At 43.5% G+C, this 9,815-nt stretch overlaps 1 long non-coding RNA gene across 1 annotated transcript; it reads right to left on the bottom strand.

The window, feature by feature from the left end:
* Positions 1-5,875: 5,875 nt before the first annotated feature.
* On the bottom strand, positions 5,876-9,785 carry LOC117073193. Its single transcript, XR_004433155.1, has 3 exons — positions 9,528-9,785; positions 6,501-6,581; positions 5,876-6,313 (listed from the first exon to the last, which is right to left on the bottom strand). It is a non-coding gene; the product is annotated as an uncharacterized LOC117073193 (long non-coding RNA).
* Between the last annotated feature and the right edge of the window lie 30 nt (positions 9,786-9,815).

The raw sequence follows: 9,815 nt of genomic DNA, 5'->3' as shown, positions 1-9,815 counted from the left end.
CTCTACTAAAAATACAAAAGTTAGCCAGGCTCAGTGGCGGACTCCGGGGTAATCCCAGCTACTCTGGAGGCTGCGGCAGAAGAATCTCTTGAGTGCGGGAGGTAGAGGCTGCAGTGAGCCAAGATCGCGCCATTGCACTTCAGCCTGGGGGATAGAGTGAGACTCTGACTCAATTAAAAAAAAAAAATCTGGCAATCTTTCTCAGGACCCCTTTACACTCTTAACAATTATAATTTGGACATGCCCCTACATCTCCCGCCCACCCATACTTTTGTTTAGTTGAATTCAGAGCATGCCATTTACGGACATCGACAAGGGGTTCAGAAAATGCCATCCACTGACATTTACGTCTTAGAAATTGAAATTGAAACATTTTACAGCCTAAGATGTCAAGCGCACATTCTTCAGCCATTGGGTAATATCGCTGCAAGTCCCTTGGACTCTGAAGAGTATACCGATTAGAGAATGTGGAGAAAATTGAGTAACTGGCTGTTATTCAATTCAAAACTGTTGGAAAACAGTTTTGGCTCAGAGGACCCAGCAGTTGACAAACAGTGGGCCTGGGACAAGCGCAGTATGAGAAGTCAGATCGCCTCTTTTAATGTCACTAGTCAGTACAGGCCTCGCCAGACAAATAAGTCTCTCCTCAGCCTCGCTTGGAAGAGCATGTCCTCTCTTCATGATCCTGGATTTCCTAGACTTAGTATCCTTGGAAAGGTCTTGATAAATATATTGTGGTGGGAAGCAATGGGGAGAAACAAATGCCTATTATGTCACAAAAACCACATTTAGTGCTTATGACAACCTTGGAATGAGATATTATCAGATTTTACTGTTAATTGGTGATCAACAGAAGCACTTCTATGTGAACTGGCTGTCATTATAGCTGCTGCCATTGGCACTAATTTCAAGGAGGACTTTGGAGCAGCCCTGTGGGGTGTGGGTTGTGGCTCAGTCATCCCCCCTCTAAATCTCAGTTTCTGTAACAGTAAAAATAAGTTTCCAGGACTGTTATGGGGATTAGGGCCAACTGTAAAAGTGCTTGAGGAGACTAGGTGAAGAGTGTTTAGAGCCTGCCATCCCAAATATGCCACTTTGGCATATTGATTCTTCTGAGCCAGAGGCAATGGAGCAAAAACAGATGCAGGGAAGGCTCTCTGACCACCCTCTTTCTGTTTAAAGTGGAACATAAAAGTTCCCTTGTGAAAGGTGCCCTTTCTGTACCAGGAAGAGGAGAATATTATTGCCAGAGGCAGGGTTGCCACTGAGATGAATCTACAAACAAAACCTTACAAAAATTTGTAACCTATATTTTCCGTTAACTTTCCACATACAGTTCTTAGTCACTTTCCCACAATTTGCCAACCTTAGCCCAAGCCCCTTTGTTGTGTCACATCCCTGCAATTTATTATTCTTTGTTTAAAAGGACATATAAGCTTTTGGGCCTAGTAACTTCTACGGGTCTTTATTTTTCTTACAAAGGCTCCTGTGCATGTATAAAAACATTAAAACTTTTATGTCTTTTCCGGTAAATCTGTCTTATGTTAGTTTAATTCCCATGCCCAGCCACAGAACCAAAGAGGTGAGAAGAGGCCAGGCATAGTGGCTCATGCCTGTAATCCCAGCACTGTGGGAGGCTGAGGCAGGTGGATCGCCTGAGGTCAGGGGTTTAAGACCAGTCTGGTCAACATAGTGAAACCCCATCTCTACTAAAAATACAAAAAATTAACTGTGTGTGGTGGCAGGCACCTGTAATCCCAGCTACTGGGGAGGCTGAGGTGGGATAATCACGAACCCGGGAGGCACCTGGGCAACAGAGCGAGGGACTCTGCCAAAAAAAAAATAAAAAATAAATGGTGGGAAAGTTTTTCCTCACCTACAGTGTGAGGAAATCTAGGCTCTTGATTTCCATGCTCCTGAATTTCTCTCCATTTGGGAACATATACCTCTCCTTGCAGCTCATCTGCAAGAGACTCCCTCTCATTCACTGAAAACTTTGGCCCATAGCTCACCAACTTCCTCTTCACTACAGGACACTGCCATGGATCAGGTCAATATCCACATGTACAATTGTCCCTCAGTATCCATGGAGGATTGATTCCAGGACTCCCGATGATACCAAAATCCACAATCCACAGATGCTCAAGTCCCTTATATAAAATGGCATAGAATTTGCATATAACCTATGCGCACCCTCCTGTGTGCTTTAAATCATCTCTAGATTACTTATACCAAATATGAAATAAATGCTATATAAATAGTTCCTATATTGTATTGCTTTATTTTTATTGTCATATTGTTCATATTTATATTTATCTATTTTTGAGAATATTTTTGGTCTGTGGTTGGTTGAGTTTGTGGATGTGGAATCCATGGCTGTGGAGGGCCAACTGAATAACCACCCAGAAGCAGGCTTCTCAATTCCTCCTCATCCCACTCATCTTCATCCTTTGTCCTTGTCAGCTCCCCAGTCCCTGGCTGCTGTATCCTCTAATCTTCTTAGATGATTAGGAAGATTTACATTTTTTTCCTTGCAAGTCTTTTTTTTTTTTGGAAATTGTGCTTCCTTTTGAATACTTAATTCACACTGTTTCCTCTCTTGGATGCTACTATGGTAACAATCAGGTCCCCACCTCTCAAGAACATTGCATCTGACCAGCTGAGAGCCAGCGTGAGAGCCAGCCTGAACATGGGCCCCAAACCAGGGTTTTTGGAATAACAAGAAACAGCAAAAATCAACCTTTCCCTTCACTTAGAAAGGAAGTATGAATAGGAAGGCCCCCATCTCCACTGTCCAAACAGAAAACCAAGAGCTCAGTGCCAACATGGAAAACAAAATGGATCAGGAATGAAGTACAGTACCCCTCACATACTCAAGGTCAAAATGGGTTTGGGGAAATACTTACTTGACTATCTGGCCTCTTCTAGTAGGCATGGCCCCATACCAGCATTTTTAAAAGAAGATGTTTTCATTCTTCTTACATTTCCTAAAGGGCTATAAAATCTACTAAAAGAGATACAATAACTCAGAGTAAATCAGCTCACTCAAAAGAATCATTCCTGGATAATCATTTTTGGTTGCTGAGATTATTCAGCACATTACTTCAAAGTGGCAAAATTCAGGGCAATCTGAGAAAAGAGAATTAAAAAGTGGTGGCCACATTTGCTGACATGTTTATGTAGGACACACAACTCCCATTGTTTTCAGTGTGTATGTCAAGAGCCCAAGATCCCTGATCATCAAAATAAGTTATTTTGTGCATTACAGTACACAGGACAACAGAGGGAATGACACTTTCTTGGAGGGTGTTGCAGGAAGTCAGGGACCCCGAACAGAGGGACCAGCTGGAGCCGTGGCAGAGGAACATAAATTGTGAAGATTTCGGCCAGGTGCGGTGGCTCACACCTGTAATCTCAGCACTTTGGGAGGCCAAGACAGGTGGATCACCTGAGGTTGGGAGTTCAAGACCAGCCTGACCAACATGGAGAAACCCCATCTCTACTAAAAATACAAAAAATTAGCTGGGCGTGGTGGTGCATGCCTGTAATCCCAGCTACTAGGGAGGCTGAGGCAAGAGAATCGCTTGAACCCCGGAGGCAGAGGTTGCAGTGAGCCAAGATTGCACCACTGCACTCCAACCTGGGCAGCAAGAGAGAGACTCCGTCTCAAAAAAAGAAAAAAAAAATTGTGAAGATTTCATGGACATTTATCAGTTCCTAAATAATACGTTTATAATTTCTTATACCTGTCTTTACTTTAATCTCTTAATCCTATTATCTTTGTAAACTAAGGATGTATGTCACCTCAGGACCACTGTGATAATTGTGTTAACTGTACAAATTGATTGTAAAACGTGTGTTTGTACAATATGAAGTCAGTGCACCTTAAAAAAGAACAGAATAAGCGATTTTTAGGGAACAAGGGAAGACAATGGTAAAGTCTGACTGCCTGCGAGGTCGGGCAAAAAGAGCCACATTTTTCTTCTTGCAGAGAGCCTATAAACAGATGTGCAAGTAGGAGAGATATCGCTAAATCCTTTTCCTAGCAAGAAATGTTAATATTAATACCCTGGGAAAGGAATACATTCCTGGGGGGAGGTCTATAAACAGCCGCTCTGGGAGTGGCTGTCTTATACAGTTGAGATGGGGACTGAGATACGTCCTGGTCTTCTGTGGTACCCTCAGGCTTACTAGGGTGGGAAAAACTCTGCCCTGGTAAATTTATGGTCAGACTGGTTCTCTGCTCTTGAACCCTGTTTTCTGTTATTTAAGATGTTTATCAAGATAATACGTGCACCACTGAACATAGACCCTTATCAGTAGTTCTGCTTTTGCCCTTTGCCTTGTGATCTCTGTTAGACCCTTACTGGTAGTTCTGCTTTTTGCCCTTTGAAGCATGTGATCTTTGTACTTACTCCCTGTTCTTACAAACCCTCCCCTTTTTAAAACCCTTAATAAAAACTTGCTGATTTGAGGCTCAGGAGGGCATCATGGTCCTATGGATATGTGATGTCACCCCCGGTGGCACAGCTGTGAAATTCCTCTCTTTGTACTCTTTATTTCTCAGCCAGCCAACACTTATGGAAAATAGAAAGAACCTATGTTCAAATATTGGGGATAGGTTCTCCCAATAGGAGGTGACTGAAAGGCACTGTGCAAAAGGCCTATATCACTCTGTAGTGGAAGGACTGGAGCCCAGTGCCTTGTGGCCTTCATTAACTTGTCCCCACCTCTTCTTTGGTTGCAGTGGCCTCAGTGGGAGCAGTTTCTTATATATGTTCTGCTCACTTCTCCTCTTCCTCCTCCTCATCCTCTTGGGGATACAGGTGCAGGTATTTCTTCATGCATTCCTGCATGACCCGGAATTGTTCTACACAGTCTTTCCCCTTGAGATCCCCTGCACTATAGTGGACGCAGAAAAAGGCCAACTTGAACTGTTCCCCACAGGGACCACTGGCCATGCCCCCAAGGCATGGGCAGTTCCAGTTAATGTCTTCATTTGGCAGCATCAATCCGTACTGAGTATGGATCGTTGGGGTCATCAGCCACCAGCTCTGCATTGCTTGGAGTTTTATGGTCATCTTTGGTCACAAATATGATCCCATCCTTCCCTTCCTGCTGGCAGGGACATGTAGGACATGGCTGCGGCATACAGACCAGTGCTTAGACTTTGCAGAAGCAGCCACAGCAGCTGCCCCTTTTTTTTTTACAACCTTTTAAAATTAAGTATGATACACATACTCTAAAGTGTACAACTCATATGTGTATAGTTTAATTATCACAAAGCAATGACACCCAGGCAACCAGATCAAGAAATAGCCATTACTACCAGAAGTCCCCCTCTTGTCCTTTATGGAGAATCAACCACTGTCCTGACTTCTAACACCATAGATTTTGTAGATTCCCTTTATGAGTTAGGGAACTTCTTTTCTATTCCTGTTTTTATCGTGAATGTGTTTAATTTTATCAAATGGCTTTCTCTACAAGATGATCCTGTTTTTTTTTTCCCTTTATTAATGTGTGGAATTTACATAGACAGATTTCTGAATGTTAAATTAACATTGCAATTCCTGGAATGAACCCAACTTGGTTGTGATGTATTATCCCTTTTACATATTGCTAGCTTTGGTTTACTACTATTTTGTTTAAGATTTTTACATCTATGTTCATAAGTGACACAGACTTACAATTTTTCTTTCTTGTAATATCTTTGTTGAGTTTTAGCATCAGACTGTGATAGCCAAAGTGCGAACTTTGGATTTTATTTTCAGTGTGACAGGAAACTATTTGAGGTTTTCATATAGTGCTGATAAGAAAAAAAATCTCAGATATTAAGAGGGAAAGAAAGCAATTTAGAAAACAGCACAGAATAAGATCACTTTGTGTAAATTAGAAACGTGTGTGTGTGTGTGTGTTGCATTTTTTAAGTTGTTAGAACTAAAACTAAGAATTGACAATTGATGTTAACAGGGGTGATAAGGGAGTTTTGATTTTGTGTTGTTTGACATTTTTTCACCATATGTATGCATTACTTTTATTTAAAAATATAAACAAGAAGAGAAAGTATCAAATGGAAAAGAAGAAAATAAGGGCAGTTTGTTGACCCTAAAACTCTCTCCCAGCCAGAGACAGTAGTGCATAGTTGACAGTACCTGGTTTGAGGGCTGGCAACTGAACCTTGTCTCTGAAGCTCAGTTCATCTGGAAAGTGAGGATGATGTTGTCCACCATAGGGCTGTGTGAAGATTTCATCAGTTACTGTGCTTGGGCCATAGTTCTGATTCAAGTAATGGGAATTCTCCAAGCAGCTGTAGCTACAGTATGACAAAATTATTGTGCGTATGTATTAGAATGTATGTGAGGACAAATGAGGACTACTAAGTAGAGAAGAAGGTGACTAGGGGGTCAAATGGGGAAGGGAGGGAAATGGGTAGGAGAAAAAACTTAAGAAGGCACTGTAATGAAGGCTGTAAATCAACCCCCTGCCCCCTCAGCTGGTACCTCAGGAAGAACAGGAGCCACAGTAGGCCTGGCCAGGAGAGAGTTCACAGACTGACACAATATCTTAGTCCATTTGTGTTGCTGTAACAAAATACCTGAGAATGGGTAATTTATAAAGAACAGAAATTCCTTCCTTTTTTCCCCTTCCTTTCCCTTTCCTCCCCTTCCCTCCCCTTCCCTCCCCTTCCCTTCCCTTCCCCTCGCTTCCCTTCCCTTCCTCTCCCTTCCCTTCCCTTCCCCTCCTGTCCCCTCCCCTTCCCTTCCCTTCTCTTCCCTCCCTCCCTCCCTCCCTCCCTCCCTCCTCCCTCCTCCCTCCCTCCCTCCCTTCCTTCCTCCTTCCTTCCTTCCTTCCTTCCTTCCTTCCTTTCTTGAGTTCACTCTTGTTGCCCACACTGGAGTACAGTAGCATAATCTTGGCTCACTGCAACCTCTGCCCCCTGGATGCAAGGGATTCTCCTGCCTCAGCCTCCCGAGTAGCTGGGATTACAGGCACCTGCTACCACACCTGGCTAATTTTTGTATTTTTGGTAGAGATGGGGTTTCACCATGTTGGCCAGGCTGGTCTCAAACTCCTGACCTGAGGTGATCCACCCACATCAACCTCTCAAAGTATTGGGATTACAGTTGTGAGCCACTGTCCCTAGGCAGAAATTTATTTCTTACAGTCCTGGAGGATGGGAAGTCCCAGATCAAGATGTTAGCAGGTCTAGTGTCTAGAGAGAGCCCGTTCTTCATAGATGGCGCCATCTAGGTGTCTTCACATGGTAGAAGGGCAGAAATGCAAAAAGGGACAATTACTAATTCCTCCAGCCTTTTTATAAGGTTGTTAATCCCATTCATGGGGGTTCCACTCCCAAAGGCTCTATCTCTTAATACTATCACATTGGTAATTAAGTTTCAGCACATGAAAATTTGGGGGACACAGACCATAGGATGCAATGAGAGATACTAGCCTGGACCCAGAGCTCATGGAGACAATTTGGTACCTATGGAATGGCTGAGAAAATTCTGGTGGTGGTCGTGGTGGTGTGGGTGTAAGCTGTGGACACAGAAATAAATACCTCCTGTGGCCTTAAATTTCACAGTAAGGGAAAAAGAATGCTGAATTCCCCAGGGGATTGTCAGTGCCAGCATGCAGTCTATTTTGCATGATTTAAATGTTACATGGTTCATTAATTAAAACTCTTATGAGTAAAAAAAAAAAAAGCAGACACATAAAATATGCATGCATATTTTCTATGTTTCTGTGTTTCCAAAGAGATCACATCCACCACATTTTGTGTCTTGATGAGTATGAGTAGATGTGGAATTCCTTGACTGTGCACCCTTCTCCTGGGTATCTCTGGGGTTGGAGGAACACTGCCACTGAGCCTCTGTTTATGTAACTGTTAAATGAGGAGAGCAAGAGAACATACCCCATAGGGTTGATGTGAGGATTACACAAAGTAGTTCATGTGAAGTTATCAACAACTTTTACATCTAGTAAGTGCTTTGATAATGTCAACTATGAGGCTGATAAGAAAGAAGGAGAAGGAGGAAGCATTTCTTTTGACTGGATCTTGGTCAAGTCATTAGTTGTACCCCTCACATGTAATCATGTAAATCATGTTAATTACATTTTGGAAAAAATTAACTCAGATCCCCTATTTACATCAGCAAACTAGACAGAGATACTGAGGACTGGACAGGGAGAAAATGAGAGGGACTTGTGAAACTGCTAGAAGGTTTGAGGGAGGAGAACCAGAGCAGATATTCCTAGAAACCTTTTGTTTTTTTAGTTTCAGGAGGTGCACATGACACTTGTATCTTCCACTGCAGGCACACCTTCTGTGTTATAACCTAATGGCACTACTTGCTGTGTGGAGTGTGTGCCCCCACAGTTCTCACCCTTGTGCCTTGGCTCAGGGTGTGCCTCCTTCCAACTCTTCACACCCAACCCTAACCATCTCTCAAGAATCGGCTCAGACCCGTGACAAAAGTTACATCTCCTTTCCCAACTCCCTGACTTTACATAGCTGTTTATTTATTTCTCTCTTTTTTATGTTTTCTTCAACTTTTAAGTTCCAGGGTACATGTGCAGGATGTGCAGGTTTGTTACATAGGTAAATGTATGCCACGGTGGTTTGCTGCACAGATCAACCCACCACCTAGGTATGAAGCCCAGAATCCATTATGTAGCTGTTCCTTTCTAATCCATTATGTAGCTGTTCCTTTCTATTCCTCTTCCATCTCCCTTAGGCATTCACTTTTGTGTCTCCTTCAACTGACTATAAGCATCTTGAAGATAGGAAGTATGTCCTTTTCTTGTTTCTTCCACTTCTCTGCTGCTTGCGCACAGTAGACATGCACTAATTAGCAGTTTAATGAATGGTTAATGTATTCAGTTAGCCTTTTCTCAGCAGCAGCCTCTATTCAGCACAAGTTTCTGCTACCACTCCCCTCCCTGCCTAGAAATCCCAGGGAGAGGAGCTCATTCCAGCTGTCCCCGCCTGGTCGTCTGACTTCTCCCGCCACACTGCCTGAATCGGGCCCCTCCATGACTCCTCACTGTCCTGCAACCCATGGGTAACCATCTCCCTGTACCAACATCATCATCATTCACCAGAAAAAACAATGCACACTTTATCACACACAAGTCTTACTTATTTGAGATATCAGGTTAATGCAAAAGTAATTGCAGCTGTTGCCATTAACTTTTTTTTTTTTTTTTTGAGATGGAGTCTCGCTCTGTCACCCAGGCTGGAGTGCAGTGGCACAGTCTCGGCTCACTGCAACCTCTGCCTCCCGGTTTCAAGCAATTCTCTGCCTCAGCCTCCCAAGTAGTTAGGATTACAGGCACCCACCACCACGCCCGGCTAATTTTTGTATTTTTAGTAGAGATGGGGTTTCACCATCTTGGCCAGGCTGGTCTTCAGCTCCTGACCTCAGGTGATCCACCCGCCTCAGCCTCCCAAAGTGCTGGGATTACAGGCGTGAGCCACCATGCCTGGCCTCGCCATTACTTTTAATAGCCAAAACCACAATTACTTTTGCGCCAACATAATAACTGTGCAGGATCTCTGGTGGGCTCCTCTGGTGGAATTTCATAAACATCTTCCTCCTGCTTAGGAGAAAGTGATAACATGGTTGAGACACACCACATCCTTCAGGAGCCTCTTGTTCTCTGACGTGGAATCGGTTCGGAGATTTGGGTGCAGTTCTGCCTGAGACAATAAGGAGTGCGTTGGCATGGCTCTTTGACCAGAATGAGGCTTGGCAGATAGCGCTTGACTTAGGGCCCCTCCACCTAGGTCCACCCATGCTCCAACTGCCACT

The sequence above is a fragment of the Trachypithecus francoisi genome, unplaced genomic scaffold, assembly GCF_009764315.1.
Source record: "Trachypithecus francoisi isolate TF-2019V2 unplaced genomic scaffold, Tfra_2.0 Lachesis_group4, whole genome shotgun sequence".
NCBI lineage: Eukaryota > Metazoa > Chordata > Mammalia > Primates > Cercopithecidae > Trachypithecus > Trachypithecus francoisi.
This window is presented reverse-complemented; position numbering and strand designations above follow the sequence as displayed.